We start from the raw sequence: 18,533 nt of genomic DNA on the forward strand, positions 1-18,533 counted from the left end.
CTGTTCCTGTATTATATATTGATGAATACTTAATAAAAATTGTATGCAAAAAAAAAAAGAAGAGATCAAAACAAAATAAAAAAATGTAATAAAGAGATAAACAATGCGGATATTACAATACAAATATTTGAGGGTAGGGTTTGTACAACTACTAATATTCACAGAAAATAAGTAAGTATATTGTCACCTATAGGACCAGCGGGCTCCCTTAAAATATAAACATCAAAATCTTATTATTGCCCGCATAGGCATATTCTAACTGGGCAACCTTATTGTTCAAAATGTAATATATATAACCATCATTCAAAAAAATATGCAAAAATAACTCAAAATGTATTACAGCACATATTAAAAAGCTGGATCAGTAAAAAAAGAAACACAAAAAGGACCAAAGGGATGCTAAAAAAAACTATTTAAAAGATTTTCCAGGAAAGCTGAACTGGACCAAAATTCGGAATATGAAATAACATTGCTTTAGTAAGACATATGAATGTGCCTTTTTGTTTAAGACATTCAAGTGCAGCTCAAGTTTATGGAGTTGTATAATTCCTGCCAGGCATAAGTACATCACCAGGGTCCAGGGCATCCATGATGATTATCAACAGATGTAGAGCTGCTATTTCAAAGAACAATTCAAAATAAAATATGAAATGTATTTAAAAGATAAATACTGTGGCTACCTTCATATTTGAAACTAGTTCCATAGCAGTTTTCAACCTGTAATAATATTAAAGTAAATCTAAATCCCTTCACTAAAATCTTATATAGTCCTAACTTTTTAGTTTTAGACAGAGCGGGGTAGGATTAGAATCATTTTCAGATTTTTACTGCTACTTGGGATAGGGATGAGCTGACATAGGTTTGGATTGAACTTTACCAGTGTGGCCCCCTGTTTGTCGAGAACTGAGCATCATATATCGAAGCAGAATTTCATCCCACTGTCACTGGTTCCTAAGGAAGCTGGGGTTAGTTACACTCACCAAATCCCTTGGAATCGTTGACATCCCACAGGAATGGCAGTGGCATTACCGCCCAAATATGGCCACCTTATTTCAGCTTCCTGAAATTCCCTGTGATGCAGAGTTTAAAATGAGAGTGAGTTGTAGCACTGCGAGCCAATCAGACTTTGAAGCATCTGTGAGCTGTTGCTCATTGAATGCCTGACCAGCAAGCTGGAGGTGTGTCTTAGACAAAGCTGTACTTCTTACCTCCAGTGCTGGTCCAAGACACTGTGCTATAAGGCAAGGGCCCATCGATCACAAGACTTGCTGAGCAGCACTGGTAATTTTTTGGCATGCCAGACATTTTTAATTTGTTAATTTCAACTGTGTATTTAGCTGCTTGGCTGGAATTTAACTTTAAGAGCCTCTTTGCATAGTTTCTCTGCATTGCAGTGCATTATGGCACATATGTTATTATGCATAGCTCATACATTAACATGGAGGAAAATCAGCCCATTTATTTTGAATGGGCTGCTTACAGTATGTGCCACATCTCAGGTTTTAAGATACCTGCAACATTTATTTAACACAGCACACCTCAACACACAGATATACACTGTTGTGCATGGGGTACATGCAGATAGTGCAATCTAAAATGAATGCCACCTCAGTCTACACAAGGTACCCACTCATGTGGTTGTACTTTGGTCTGTCTATTTAAGCCCACTGTGTCTGTCTATTGGTCAACGGTGAGGCACAAAGGCAGGTGAAGGCAAGCTAGGGTGCGACAATGCAGGCAGTAGGTCCTATTTGCTTAGTAGCATGGCCAAGACCTTGGGTAACCTAGGATACCTAAAAATGGGAGCTGTTTTACCTGCCAACTGTACGGTATTTCTGTCCAAACTTTATTGGAATGTACACTCGTCCATGCAGCTTGGCTAGGTTGGTAACTGATGAACGAATCCCTCTGCATACTCTGCTCTTACCTCTTCTCAGCCTGTGCCTTGCCAGCATATGCGAATGCAGTATATCAGATATTGGCTTCTAGTGTTGGCCCATCCTTTCCCTCAGTGTTGCTGTGCAAAGGATTATAAGAGGCTGCTACCAAATCAAATACAGACCTAACACTAGCTGGATTTAAAAATACAGTTCATTATTATTTAATGAATTATTAATTTCTTAGTAGAAAAACAACAAAGTGGATTAGGCAGGAATATTAAGGCACAGCTGGAACCAAATGAAAATGTAATAACGAAAGTTTATTGTCCACACTTCTTTAAAATTAGACAAAAATTCAAAATTCTATAAAATGTAAAAAAAAAGACATTAAAAACAAAGTCCTGGGGGACACTAACCAATGCTGAAACATTGGCATATGCAGTATTAAAGTCTATTACATGGGGATCCCGAGGCTATCTCTCAAGAAGCTGTGACTCATTAGATTACGTATAGAAATTCAAGTATATCTTTTGTTTGGTGTGGATCCCCTATGAACATGTGCCAATCCTTTTAATATGTTCCTCTGTTGGCTGGAGTGAGTTAAGTATTAGCACATATTATTATCTTCTATATAAGTGCCAATTATTCAAGTAACAACCTAATTAGACCAAACTACGTGATATCTCCTTGAGCTTACCGTTTGCTGGTGGGTCACATCACCCCAGTCTTGTTCCCTCCCTTTGGGATCTCTGGTAGGAACAGTATTTATTCTTATCTTCTTCTGGGGGATTTTCAGATGGGTGGATCCTGTTCCACTTGGAGTTTCTGATGAAGTGGATGAAATCCAAGAAATACTTTTTAACAAGTATATTTGATTTTAAAAAGAAAATTTGCTCTATTAAAAAACTTTATATATACAGTATACCTTGTGAAATTAGACAATGGGGACAGGTCTTTGTTTTTTATGTCATTTTTTATAAAGGAATTTTGGATTTTTCCTTAACTTTAAAGAACTTTGAATAATAAACTTTCGGTATAAAATGTTATTTTGGTTCAAGTTGTGCCTTAAAAAGCACACAAAATTCAATTTGTTGTGTATTCTACTCATTTTCAATTTAGGGGTGTGGCTAATATATTCCAGACTTTGTAAATCGTACAATAATTTCTTATTTTTATTTGTCTTCAGCTTTTATTGTTCTACCAGATCATATGGTCTCTCTTTTATAATTACCGAAGCAAAGGGTAGTTAAAAAAATCCCTTTTTAAGGTTGGTCCCCAGAAACAGCATTTGTAGTCTTATGTGCTCTCTGCTTGAACAGAACTATCATACAGTATGTTGGTGAGGAGACAGGCCTGGATAAGCTTCCAACTTCAGCTTACATTGATTGGGCTGTTTTCCTTGCTTTTCATTGTTGAAAGGAGCAGTGTGGGAATTAAATATGTCCCAAGCATCTTACATTAGAAAAAGGAAGTGTAATAAATAAACTGATCAATTTGATTAATACCTCCTGGCAATTTTAGATGCAAAAGAAAAAGGAAACGCTGTCAAGATGGCAAAATATGTCATTTGAACTGCTTCCTTAATCTTCTAAGCTTTCAACTGCAGAGAATTATTTTTCCATTCTAGGGATACAGTTACATAAAAGCTAATAAGCAGATGATGTGTGCTAATCACCAGAAATATTCATAATACAGAAGTATCTACATTTGTAAAAATATTTAAATAAAACTGCAGTTTTATTAAAGTTTTTGAATAAATATATCATTTTTTTTCATGTTTATTAAAGGACACATGATTCAGAGACAAGGGGCATACTGCCACCTACAGGAGGATTTGGACACTGGCAACATAAACAGTGACCAATGGGGTTTAACCCTTCCCCCTTCCTAGCATGTTTTTTGCCAGTGTCCTAGGAGGATGGAAGACTTCACTTAGAAAAGAACTGTTTTACCACTTAGAAAATAATTGTTTTACAGGTCTCTTTTTTCAGTTATCCAGATCAATTTATCTTCAGCAATGGCTTTGGAAGCCAAAAACAGACCCCACTAGACTGAACAATTGTGGGGCCTACCTGGAATGTGACCATTAGACACTGGGCTCTGTGTGTGCAAACTTTTCAGATGTTTGTTTACTGTATTAGTTACAGGCCAGAGCCATGGCTCTGTGACCCAAATCTCTGAAGATTTGTTCCTGAGAAGTCCACATTGGCCAAACATCAGAAACTTCTACATTTATTAGGACTGTTGGGTGTCATTTTACGCTTGTTTTTCATTGGTTTCCATGAAGATGATTAATACACTGAGCATCACTAGCTGTAATGTCACATGCATGCACTCTTCACTTTTCAAACTTTTCACTTTTCAGTGTGAGATATTCACAAGAGACATGCAGGCCTGCCTCAGTTAGTCTTTGTTGCCATCTACAGTGAATAAGTCACCTCCGGTCATTTGAACCTCTCCTGCTAGCATCAGTCAGTTAATGGGGTTTTTACCTGATGTTCTAAATTAAGCTATCTCTGTTAAGCAATCTAACATGTAAGTTCCTAAGTGTTCTGGGGCAGCCTGCAGTTTCCCTCCTTATAGACATGACACCACACCAACAGTCTGGATTGTTGTCACCTACTTTAGTCCATACACTCATCAGAGTATTCCCTAGCTCCATCATATGTTACCCCCTCCTTGGCTTTATCAAGGAAAGACTTCTCAGCAGCTTTGCAAGAATTTATCTTCAAATTGCAACTTTATTTGCCCTGAACACCCTCATAAAAGATGCAATTGGGGATAAAGGTACTCATTTATACCAGCTGCAAATACCCAAGCCTTAAATAAAGAAGACCCCCCCACCCATCCCCCTTCCAAAAAGAGTTCCTTTTTTGACTCCCAGGCTTCAAATTCCAAGCACAGACCAAAGCCAAGAAGCCCAGTTTGACTGCAAGCCCTGGGATTCTAAATCTCCCAAGCATGCAGACAAGCCCTCTTAGGCATAAAGGGATGTCACAAATTTCAAAAGTATGGGAAAGTCTGTTCACCGTTGTGAATACATGGTTGGAAAGTATCTCAGATGACTGGGTAAGAGATGGGGTTTCCAGGGACTACAGGCTAGAATTTGTTTCTCTATCCCCTCCCTAGTCCCTGCTTCATGTTATCCAACATGCCTGCTTTTTAGCACGGACTAGCAGACCTCAATGCTGCTTTTGAAACAAGCCATAGTGGCAGATATGTTTCAGGGGTTTTACTAAAAACCCTTCACAATTACTAAGCCAAAATAGGGTATCCACCCCATCTGGGAGCTGAAGGCCTTAATTGTTTGTATGCAGGTCTAAAAATTAAATCTGCATTGGTACTGACTGTCAACATAATGCAGACAGTCTGGAAAGTCGTAGACGCCTTGTCAGAGAAGGAAACTTGGGCATAGGAGTAATCCCATCTGCCTATCAATATTCTGTAACTCTGTGTGATCTAGTTGAACCTAGAATTCTGAATCTAGTGACTGAAGTGTCATCCGATCCAGGTTCAGTCGCACAGTGTCATATATCAAATATCAGGGAGGAACCAGAATTCTTGCCCCTGCTATAGAGGTAAAAAATATTCTGTCCGAGGCAGAATGTCATGTCACAGCCTGGGCCAAACTGGACATGTTTGTGCCAGGTGTAGAGTTCCTTTGATGGAAGCAGTGGATGGTCTAGTGGTTCCATGTGATCTTTACAATTTTATCTTCGACATTCCTTCTCTGGAACTCATTCCTCATCTGCTTCATAGCATTCAGATAGAGGGCATTCTGGTGATACTTAGAACTTTCAACTAGCTCAGGAGTATGTGGTACTCCAGTCTGATCAATTTGTTGGCAGACACCCAGTGGACCGATTTACCACCTTGATTTATGGTTGCTGACTGTAGTGATTTGGCGGTTGAAACCAAGATTTTGAGAGACAGAGGCCATTTTCATTTGGCAATTCCCATGCTGATAAGAGCTAGGAAGTCTACCTCCCACAAGGTCTACCATTGCACATGGAAAACATATTTTGCAGCAAGAAGCAGATCTCAGCTCTTGATGATTGTTTGTTTGCAAGTAAGTTCAATATGAATGTGGGAAAGACATCAACTGGTGCAGTTAAATTGATAATACACAGATCTATATGCCAGATGTGCCTATACACAACAAGATTACATAGTTACATAGTAGTTGAGGTTGAATAAAGTCAATAGTCCATCCAGTTTAACCGGTGTAGGTGTATGTGGCCGTAATCATTTCTCATACCCCTTAATGTTCTGATCCTTGAGATGTATGTCCAAGAGTCTTTTGAAAGTAGCCATACTTCCCACAGTAGCCATACTTCTTGTAGCCCAGTAAACAGTAAAGAACCCCCTGCGTTGCCTGGGGTTAAAACGCTTCTCCTCTAATCACATTGTATGTCCTTGCATACTCATGCAATCCTTGCGACTGAATCGTTTTTTTTCTATGCTGAGATTAGATGTGGATTTAAAAAAAAGCTCATAGAGGTTGACCACATTGTGTAGGAGATTTATTGTATAATGGGCCCTTGATTGCAGACCAATAACAACTTTATTTGTTTTCTTCTTAAGTTCAACAAAATGAAAGTTTTGAATTAAAAAAAAAAATGATCACAATATCACTGAGATGATTGTGACAAATATGAGGTAAAAAAAATAATAGTTGTTTTCTGTATCCAAGTTGCAGATTAAAATGACCCAGTAATGACTTTAAATGTGTAAACAGTTTCTAATAGTAAGCACGGCGTGAAAAGTGTCTACATTTTGTGAAAACCAGGCCGCTTACGGGCCTTGAGTTCTTTCCAAATTAGCACTACGTTCCCCCTTTGACATTAAAGTGTATATATAGCAAAACCTTTTTTTCGTTTTGAATATAGTCGAAAAGAATTAAAACATCCATGTAGTATTATTTTGCTTCCTGTGTTCCACTGGGGAGAATTGCCCTAAAGTTCTTAGAAATCAAACAGTAACTGAAAGAAACATCCATTAACGTGAGAGAAATCCCCATCTAAGATATTCATCACCAATGGATGGTTTACCCTTGCCTCCTGCTTAAGTGATATATCAGAAATGCTGGCTTTCCTCTCACTGTCTGTCTCCATGTCAATGACCACCAGGGAAGTGAATCTCCCCAGAGGGGACAAAAGCAGTAATAAAACTTCACAAAGAGTCTCACCTTTCCCCACTTAAAACAAAAAATTTGCCTTTTCATACATTTTAATCCCTACCATGACATTCAGCTGTCAACGATGAGGCATGAGTGGGAGTTTAGCATCATTAAGCATAAGGGCTCAGCAGTCAAGGACTTGTGTACAATTTAGGCCTGGAATCATGGGATTCAACAGTATCATAAAAGCATTACATATGAGCATTAAAGTGATACTGTAACTTAGCCCTAATCCTATAAAGCAGTTTAAGATATTTTACAATCAATTATTTCAAATTCCTACTCCCCTTTTTAAGCAATCTTTAGTTTTGGTCTTTTTACTTAATTACAAATAAACCCCCCTGCTATTTAAAAGATACTCTTCTATGCCGTAGTTTGCCAACTGTACTTTTTTCTGCTGCTCCAATCCATGGTGGATCCCTTACAAAGCTCCTATGTCAATACAAACTCTTTCCTAAATGTTGATATTTTCATGATAATAATATAAAATGCCTAAGTGAGAAAGTGAACTGTAGAGGGCATTACTTCTGAAAAGTCCGTGTCACTGTCTTTTTTTAGCCTTCTAATAAAAATAAATAAATTCACTTTGATAAAAATGTCGAAGTTAAAGGCTAAGTCCACCTTTATCAAAAATAATAAATGAACATATATATGCAGCATAAAAAATATGAATTTATTATTTTTTTTTGCAAATCAGTCTTCAAAGCATTGCAACTGCAATCAGTGGACCGTGTGTGCAATGCCACGCTCTTTCACACTTTTCCTCCAGCTCTATATCTGTACCAAGGTAAGAACTTACTGTTAGAGAGCTGGAGAAAGTGTTAATGGACTGACTATAAGTGTGGTTATCATTGTACTCATGTTCCATTGAGAAACAAATGTCCATTAGACATTTGCAATTCGTTTCGGTCCAAATATAAATTCAGGTGAACTTTTAGGTATTCGGATCTTTCGAATGTATCCAAATCTCTAAATGAAATAGTAATGAATTTTGTTAAAATTAGTTTAATTTCATTTTGTATATTTGTTTTCTAACGAATTTCAAATTTTCGTGACTATTCAAATTCGGATCAGTTGAAAAACAATTGACGAATTTGACTTCTGTGTGAAGAATAGCTGGTTGTTAAGGAGTAGGCTGAAAAGCCAACTGCTGCGACCTTAATAACCGAAGACCCATCAGCTGTCAGCGGGTTTCCCCAGTGACAGCTGAACGTAAAATAAAAAATTTATGAAAAAAAAACACCAAAATTGAAAAGAAAAATGGTGTGGGGTCCTCCCCAAAATCTATACCAGACCATACCTTATCCGTGCATGCAGCCTGGCAGGCCAGGAAAGGGGGGACAAGCGAGCACCCCCCCCCCTTCTGAACCATACCAGGCCACATGCCATCAACATGGGGCAGTGCTATGGGGCAGGTGGGACTCTACCCCCTACCCCAAAGCACTTTATCTCCATGTTGATAGGTACAAGGCCCTCTTCCCCACAACGCTGGCCCAATAGTTGAAGGGGTCTGTGGGCAGGGGTCTTATTGCCATCTAGAAGCCCCCTTTAACAAGGGGGCCAACAGATCCTGCCCCCACCAAGTGAATAAGTATGGGGTACAAAAAAGTGTAAAAAGTAAATAAAACACAGTTTTTGACAATTCCTTTATTAAAAAACAAAAAGACCCAAAAAATAAATGTCCATTCTGACATGTCCGGTTCTGACGATGGTTCCCTTTGTCTACCAGTTCCTAAATAGCTAAGGGATGGGACCATCCGCTGAAGTCACCAGGTGGCCCCCACCCCCTTTTGGCATCATTGACACAGCATGCCCCAGACGATGAAGTCAGAAAGGGTGGGGTCACCTGATGACATCACCGGGTGGCCCCCACCCCTTAGCTTTTTAAGACCTGGCAGATGGCCTGAGTCTTCATGCTTTTATTTACTTTTTTGGTGAATATAGCACATACTTATTCACATGGGGGGTGGGATCTGGGGGCCTCTTGTTAAGGGGGGCTTCTAGATTCTGATGAGTCACCCCCACCCCTTACAACCACCAGTCAGGGTAGTGGGGAAGAGGCCCTTGTCCTCATCAACACGGGGACAAGGTGCTCCCCTCCTGCCCCAAAGCACTCTCCCATGTTGAGGGCATGTGGCCTGGTATGGTTCAGAGGGGGCGCTCATTTGTCCCCCCCCCTTTTCTTGCCTGTCGGGCTGCATGCTCAGATAAGGGTCTGATAAAGTTTTTATGGGGGACCCACCCCACACTGTTTCCCACCCCATACTCCTTCGCAATCCACGCTGTTTTTCTCCTTTATTTTTCATTGCCAGCATTCTTTTGTTTACATTTCAGCTGTCAGTGGGGAAGCCCGCTGACAGCTGATGAGTCATCAGTTGTTGAGGACAGGGCAGCTGGCTTCCTGACCCACTCCTTAACAACCAGCTATTCCTCACTCAGAATTCGAATCGGTCAATCATTTTTCGACAAATTCGATCCAAATTCGAATAGTTCTGAAAATTTTAAATTCTGAAACAAATCAAAGAAAGGAAATTAGTAACATAACGATTATATCTGAAACTAAACAGATTTTCAGTTCTGCACATGCCTAATGTCCATCTGCCGTGGTGTCAGACAGGATTTGGAGTTCATCCATTCACAGATCTTTGTAATGAATGACACAGCTGTGCTGGTGGGGCCATGTACATTCACACATTTTTCAAAAGTGACAGCTGCTGCGGGGGAGAAGAAATTGGTTAGAAAGTCACATAGTTAGGAGTATATCATCTCTTCTAAATCTGACAAATATATTCTGTGTCTATACATAAATAAATGTATAAAGAAATTAATGTACAAAAAGGCCTGCAGTAGATGCAATGGAAGACTATGATTCGTACTGTAGTATAGCTGTGCACATGTGTACTCTCTGATTTATCAAGGGAGACATTAAGGACAACTCCATATGTTATAAAGTATGTATGTCTGCAGGGATTTACTATCTTTTTTTTTTTTGGTATTGTAAATCCCTGCATTAAGGAGCCAGTGGCTCCTGCTCCTGTCAATCAAATGGTGGAGGAGGGATCCGGGGGGCGGGCCTAAACCTCGCTGTCTGTGTCAAGGTGTGCCCCTATAGCAAACCACTTGCTATGGGGGCAGACAAACAAGTGGGGGAGCCTGGAGTGCCAGCGGGGACCCCAGAAGAGGAGATTTGGGTCTGCTCTGTGCAAAAGCATTGCACACAGCAGGTAAGCGTGACATATTTGTTTTTTTTTAATAAAAAAAAAAATTGAAGGCTTTACAATCACTTCACACATATGCGATGCAGGAACCCTGCTGATCCACTGCGGGTTCCAGCATCACACTCGACTCGCAGGCAGTTCACACTGCCATATGCAAATCACTGGGGGTGTCAATACAAAGTTAACGACACCCCCAGATCAGTTCGCATATCGCAGTGTGAACTGTCAGTTCGGACATGAATCGGATCGCATAGGTGTGAACACTCATGCGATCCGATTCTGGTGCCGACCAAAAAAAGGGTCCTGTGCGATCTTGGTCCGAATGCGATGCGAATACAGCCATACAATCTATATGATTGAATTTGCATTGCACAAACATTGCATGTGATTTGCATAGCAGTGCGGTGTGAATCACATGCGATGTGTGACATCGCATATGTGTGAACCGGCACTTAAAGCGGTAGTAAATTCTGCTTTTTGTCTATTACCTACAGGCTACAATCTACCTATAATAAGATTTATCTGAAGGTACAGTAAATGCCTTCTAAACGTGCACTGTTTATGAGATTTTTACATGTGTAGCAGCTGGTGACCTCACTGTGCATGTGCACTGCTCTCTCAATGAATAATGTCATGCACGGGAGTGACATCATCGGGCCTTTGCCCAATCAAGAGTCCGGAGCCCATGAACCCGAATACCAGGTGAGGATGGAATCCCTGTCTGCAGTGACAGTGTGCCCGTGGAGGGATATGTTTTTTAGGAAAGTCTGTCATAATGTGCTAATATGTGGTGCAGAGAATGCATTAAGATAAAAAAAAAACCTTTGGCCTTTAGAACCACTTTAACTTGAATGGTCAGATGTCCCTCGCCAGTGCTGGAATTTCTACCCAGCTTCTTCTGGATGCAAGGCTGCAGCCGTTCTTAATGGCTTAGTTGAAACTGTATTTTGGTGTTAATTCTGTTAAAATCTACAATGGGATCCATTGGAGGAGATTTACTAAAACAAGTGCAAAAAGAATCTCTTAGCATACTGATAAAATCTCAGATTCTGATTTCTTATTTTTAAGAGGTCTATGGGTTCATGGGTTTTAAATGAGCATCCAAGAGGTCTGCTGTGCAAGTTTTTATTCCTCCTATCCTGGAAATTAAAGTAACCTGATAATGAATCAGATTAGTTCTGCCATGACGTAAGGTGCATGTTTATACTGAGACTCTTAGGCTGGCCAAGGATGGATCTTTTTATTTTTTGATCAACCAATTGGCTGAGTGAACAAAAAACAATGAACAGATTGACACGGCATACCCCGATCAATGATGTCACAAGGAGGTGGGACCACCTGTGGGAGGCAGCAGAGCTGTTATTTGGTGGGAGCATTTTTTTTGCTCTTTTTCAGGTTGGCGGCTGTCGTTTATCATTATTGACACTGGTTCTACACCAAGAGACATTTTTTTATTTATTTTGTTTTATTTTTTATTAAAGGACTTGTCAAAAGTCATTGTTGCATTTGGAAGGGGGGACTTTCAGATTCCGATAAGCCCCCTGCCCGTAAACCCCCACAACCATCGGCCAGGATTTTGGGGAGGAGGCCCTTGTCCTCATCAACATTGGGACAAGGTGCTTTGGGGGGAGCCCCCCTGCCCCACAGCAACACCTCCATGTTGAGGACATATGGCCTGGTATGGTTCAGAGGGGGGGTGCTGCATGCTTGACCTGCTGGGCTGCATGCTTGAATAAGGGTCTGGTATGGACTTTGGGGGGGACCTACACCCTTAAAAAAAATAAAATTGTCATAGGGTTCCCAAAGGGCCTCATATTTATTGGGGGCAATTTTTAATTGCCGGCAATTCTTTTCTTAAGATTCAGCTGTGAGCAGAAAACCCCACTGACAGCTGATGATTTATCGGTTGTTAAGGACGTGGCAACCACACACTCCTTAACAACCATGACAGTTACTGGATGTTGTAGACATCAGCAGCTGCTAGCAATAAATTACTGCAAGGTTTCATTATTAAATATAGTAAAACCTTGGTTTGAGAGTAACTTGGTTTGAGAGCGCTTTGCAAGACAAGCAAATTTTTTAAATAAATTTTGACTTGATATACAAGCGATGTCTTGATATACAAGTAGCGTCATGTATGAAAAAGAGAGGAGCCTCTAAAGTGTAGCAATATGGTTACATTTAATGAAGGTTCAATATTTAGCAACTCACATGGTTGATGATTAAAACAGGCACATCTAAGTATGCAGGCATCCGGGGTAAAGCCTTCCACATAGACCATTCTCTGCACAGCCATCTTCATCATCCCTTCCCCGCTGCACTCCACGAGTGATTCAAAGCCTCACTTTCAGATCACTCTACTGCAGGCTATTCTTCCCGGTCACGATTGCAGACTGACAGCGGTGAGAGCCGGTGGTTCAGAAGATGGTCAGCTTTACCCCGGATGCCTGCGTACCTAGGTGTGCCTATTTTAATCATCAACCATGTGAGTTGCTAAATGTTGAACCTTCATTAAATGTAACCATATTGCTACACTTAGAGGCGCCTCTCATCTCATATTCTGTAGCTCTGCTAGATTTTGCTTCTAATCCCCTTGGCAAGGCTGCATATTGTGGATGGACATTTTATGGTTACACAACCCATCACATTGCTATAATCTTTGTATATAGACTATAAACTGAAGGACTTGTGGAACGAATCATCTGAGTTTCCATTATTTCTTATGGGGAAATTTGCTTTGATATACGAGTGCTTTGGATTACAAGCATGTTTCCAGAACGAATTATGCTCGCAATCCAAGGTTTTACTGTACTGCATCACCTCATAAAATAGCACATGTGGTAATTTAGTCATGTTTTTTAGTAAATCTTTGAAAAAGTCTGTGTGGTTTCTTCCTGCATACTCGGATGCAGTAAGATACCAGTTTGTTAATGGAGCTCAATGTATTCTGACAGTGAGTACTCTGTCAGAATACAAATCACAAAAAATCCTGCGCTAAACTTAAAAAACAAAAATTTGAATGTGCAAAATTGTGATGGTGAAAGCAGCTGAAAACACTTGATCAATAGCAAATCAACATAATCTAAAAACAAAATTAGTGCAGCGCTAACAGATATGGTATACCCATACAGTGAATATGATGAATGGAGTTGAATAGCCATAAATCAAGTGATAAGAAATAATATAATCAAATAGTGTAAGTAGTAATTTAAATGAATAAACATAGATCATAAAAAGTCCATAGGTGATCCAATAACAGTGCACAAGTCCCAGAAAGGTGATGTCAGAGCGGGAGGCTTGAATCCCAAGATAAGGTAGGAATACACCTGTGATAGTACAATACAAAGTGGCAGCTTACCAGAAGTTAAGGCCTCCAACTTAATGGAAGGGCCACACACGCTTAGATGTAAGACCAAGTGTATCGCATCTTTCAGGAATCAGGGAATCAAGAATGCTCTGCTGTACCATACAAGGCTTAGGACTCCAAAGAAGATGTCACATATGTATGAAGGGAAATGAAAAGCACTTAGCGTAATCCCATTTAAAACACATAAGACGTTTATTTACAAGTTGCACTTACAATGAGCTGACTAGGAACAGGCACACCAAAAAACGAGGCAAACCGCGGCGTCCCGCGTGTGTAGAGCAAAAAGCCAGCATCTAGGGGCGTGACAGCTCTGCATCCGATGACGTCACGTATGGCGAAACCGGTCGGGCGGTACCGGATGCACAGCTGTCACGCCCCCTAGATGCCGGCTTTTTGCTCTACACACGCGGGACACCGCGGTTTGCTTCGTTTTTTGATATGCCTGTTCCTAGTCGGCTCATTGTAAGTGCAACTTGTAAATAAATGTCTTATGTGTTTTAAATGGGATTACGCTATGTGCCTTTCATTTCCCTTCATACATATGTGACATCTTCTTTGGAGTCCTAAGCCTTGTATGGTGCAGCAGAGCATTCTTGATACCCTGATTCCTGAAAGATGTGATACACTTGGTCTTACATCTAAGCGTGTGATGCCGTTCCATTAAATTGGAGGCCTTAGCTTCTGGTAAGCTGCCACTTTGTATTGTACTATCACGGGTGTATTCCTACCTTATCTTGGGATTCAAGCCTCCCGCTCTGACATCACCTTTCTGGGACTTGTGCACTGTTATTGGATCACCTCTGTCAGAATAGACTGATCAGCACCTGCAGCTGCTGATCAAGAAAAATTGTCCAACAAGCCCTAACAAAAGTACATCAGTAGATTGACCTCTGTTAAGCAAGATCAGCCAAACATGGATTGAAATTCAGCTAGTCTCTGCTGATCCAACCAAATTTTAAACCATCTATGTCCAGCTTTAGCCTAAAATACTTTTATTGCCGTAGGTGTCAGGGAAATCATCTCATAATCTGTATTACTGGGGTTGATATAATAAAGGCAAATAGGCTGTTCACTTTGCAGGTGAATTTGCACTTTGCATAAGAATATTCCCAAAGCTTAGTAAATGAGGGGAAGCTCTTCTGACTTCCCTCATCATATCATATGCAAGCAAAAATCCTGTTTGTTTGTTGTTTTTTTTTTTCTTTGCACGTGATTGGGTATTCTTTACAAAGTGTATTTTTACTGCATTCACTAAGCTAAGGGAAAATCCCTTGCAAAGTGCAAATTCACTTGCAAAGATACAAGCCTATTTGCCTTTGGCAAATTAACCCTGCTGTCTTGAAGCATAACTGTTCTGGTCCAAAATGAATTAGCCTCTTGCAGCCAGCGTAATGCATATGTGCAGTGGCAAAAAGGGTTGACTTTTATGCTCACACTCCACACAAACAACAGCGGCAGAGCTTTCTGTGCTGAGAGTGCATTCACTGTGCGCTATCAGCATAATGACAAAGCTCTCAAAGACAGTTCTTGGTCTCTACTAATGACCAGGAGGTGGCAGTACCAGGTCCTGATCATGTGACCACTGTGACAGCCAATCACAGTGGTCATGTGATCGGCTGATCCTTCCCACTTGCCGGGTGTAAAGATGTAAAGAGGTGCTGAGGCTGGGCAGGAAGGGGTTAAACAGCCACTGCAACAGGTAACATAAAGCTCCTTTTCTTACTGTATTAGCTGTGCCCTTCTCCCCAGTTTTCCATCACAGCCTTTTTACTTTCATGGATTTTACTATATAATATATACAGAATTGCTAAGATGGATTTATAGTTATAGGAGCTCATGATGCTGAATGTCACATTTTTTAGCTATACAGTTGCTGGGCTATTGATATGGACACATAGTTTATATAGTGAATGCCTGAATAGTCTGGTGCCTCTGTCTTTGTTATTATGGTCTGTGTGAAGTTTCCTTTTTATTAATTTCTGTCTGAGGTTACGTGGCTGTCTGAAAGCCAGGAATAGGGAGTTCTGGAAATATTCTTTTCAGTAAATCCTCATCAGTAATGATGGTCAGTGGCTAGACCTGAATCCATTGATTCATTATTCAGAAAAATACAGTTAATTCAGTGCATCTAGTATTTTCTTGCGGATAATCATGAATTTTTGTTCCTGTTTATATGATTGAAAAAAAAAATTTCTCATATAAAAGAAAGAGTTGCCAGGGCTTTTACAGAAAGTATCCATATGATATAGGAATCATATTTTACTATATGAAACTGATGCTAAGCAACTCTAACTAATTTAATGAATAACCAGTCCAGGATTCTATCAGTATCCCTGATATATTATATTATTATTATTATTATACAGGTTTTATATAGCGCCAACAGTTTGCGCTGCGCTTTACAATATGAGGGAAGACAATACAGACAATTTCACATCTTTAATCAGGACATGCAATTATTTTTAAATTGGGTTCAACTCCTATCTGTATACACAACGTTAATCCAAAAACAGCTATGTGATAATAACACTGTGTAACCCCCGTTTTCACAAGAGTCAGTAAAAAAAAAAAAAGATTAGATATAAATCTTATATCTGTGCTAGATATTCATTGAAGAGGAAACATAAGCCGGCCATGCACAGATCAAATTTCAGCTGGTTCCTGCAGAAGAGGCCAAAAATAATTTTTCGGGTAGCATTGTTAGGGCTACCTGCCTCAACAAAATGTGTTTTTTCAATCAACTTTTGTTGAACAAATACAGATTCATCCACAATGTTTTAGCATGGGTGGGGAATTTAGTAATTTCTCATTTTTAGCCCACAGGCTAAATAAGAACAATCTTAATGTGTACGGCCAACTTTAGATGGAATGCAGAATTATCATAAATCACCACTAGTTAGAGTCCCCAAAAGACTTGTCTAGTGGACAATAAAAATCTGTGAGTCTGATTTCTCACCTAGTATTGACCTTTATCTATCTAAAGCTTTTAACACTAAATCATATCCCATAACTCCTACAGTTATGGAGTTACATTTATTAAAGAATAAAAGAAGATACCAATCATTTAGACATCATACATTCCTATATTACAAGGCTCAGAAGTAGTGTTGAGCGAACACGGACTGTATTATTCGTGTTCGTACCGAATAATTGGATTTTTTGTACCCGAACACGGACACGGACACTTTACTGTATGTTCGGGTAAAAATCCGTGTTCGGTCGTTTTATTTCCGGGTTTTGCATGCTTTGGCGCTCTTTTCATGGCGGGCTTTCAACAGCCAATCAACAATCGTTTAACTGGTGTGCCTTAAGCCATCCCAGCCATGCCTGCAAATGTCTCAGTAGCTGTGATTGGCCGTCTGAAGCATGTGACCAAGTCTTTATAAGTTCGAGGCAGCCGCAGCGGCGTCATTATGCTGCTTAGATTCAGGGACAGAGCACACATCAACGTGCTGGCTGCTGATTAGGGAAAGATAGGCAGGAAAAAACCATTTGTGTCCGGATAGAATTGAGGGACAGGTCGGAGTGTTTAGGCAGGGCGAGTTGTAGGCATTTTAGGGATAGAGTCTGCTGAATTATATAGGGTCAGTGTCTTCTACAAACTACAATCGATATTGCTGTGTGGGGGGTGGGGTCTGCACTCAATCCTGATCTACGATCTCTTCTCAATCCTGTTAGGGACAGAGTCTGCTGAATTTTAGGGAAACTGTGTTCTACAAACTACAATCAATATTGCTGTGTGGTGTGGGATTGGAGATAGGCAGGTGTCAGTGATCCACATCCATTTTTCTGTGTGTGAGCTGCAGTGAACACAATCTTTTTGGGCTGCAGTGAACACAATCTTTTTGGGCTGCAGTGAACACAATCTTTTTGGGCTGCAGTGAACACAATCTTTTTGGGCTGCAGTGAACACAATCTTTTTGGGCTGCAGTGAACACAATCTTTTTGGGGTGCAGTGAACAAAATCTTTTTGGGGTGCAGTGAACACAATCCTTTTTGGTGTGCAGTGAACACAATCTTTGTGGGGTGCAGTGAACAAAATCCTTTGTGGGGTGCAGTGAACACAATCTTTTTGGGGTGCAGTGAACAAAATCCTTTTTGGGGTGCAGTGAACAACATCCTTTTTGGGGTGCAGTGAACACAATCTTTTTGGGGTGCAGTGAACAAAATCCTTTGTGGGGTGCAGTGAACACAATCTTTTTGGGGTGCAGTGAACACAATCTTTTTGGGGTGGAGTGAACAACATCCTTTTTGGGGTGCAGTGAACAAAATCCTTTTTGGGGTGCAGTGAACAAAATCATTTTTGGGGTGCAGTGAACACAATCTTTTTGGGGTGCAGTGAACACAATCTTTGTGGGGTGCAGTGAACACAATCTTTTTGGGGTGGAGTGAACAACATCCTTTTTGGGGTGCAGTGAACAACATCCTTTTTGGGGTGCAGTGAACACAATCTTTTTGGGGTGCAGTGAACACAATCTTTGTGGGGTACAGTGAACAGAATCTTTGTGGGGTGCAGTGAACACAATCTTTGGGGGGTACAGTGAACACAATCTTTGTGAGGTGCAGTGAACACAATCTTTGTGGGGTGCAGTGAACACAATCATTGTGGGGTGCAGTGAACTCAATCTTTGTGGGGTACAGTGAACACAATCTCATACTGAAGGTTTGAGGGTGCTGCCTGTTCCATACTCCCCCTACTCCTCATCTAGCCTTTTAGGGGTACAAACAATAGTAATTGGGGCCTAGTGTGGTTGTGTACGTGTGATATACATACACTTTTTTGGGATCATATTTTCTATTCCGCTATTTAATCAAAAACCTTTGGGGATCAGTTAAATTGGGGGATAGTCTGTGTTGGTACGTGTGAGAGAGATCCACCTTTCCAAGTT

At 40.3% G+C, this 18,533-nt stretch overlaps 1 protein-coding gene across 1 annotated transcript in view; it reads left to right on the plus strand.

Annotated features, from left to right (window-relative positions):
* The window catches only part of THBS2 (thrombospondin 2), a 165,885-nt gene that overhangs the window by 67,841 nt on the left and 79,511 nt on the right, over positions 1-18,533 (plus strand). The window lies entirely within an intron of this gene.

Source organism: Pelophylax lessonae (genome assembly GCF_965119305.1).
Source record: "Pelophylax lessonae genome assembly, chromosome: 3".
Lineage (NCBI taxonomy): Eukaryota > Metazoa > Chordata > Amphibia > Anura > Ranidae > Pelophylax > Pelophylax lessonae.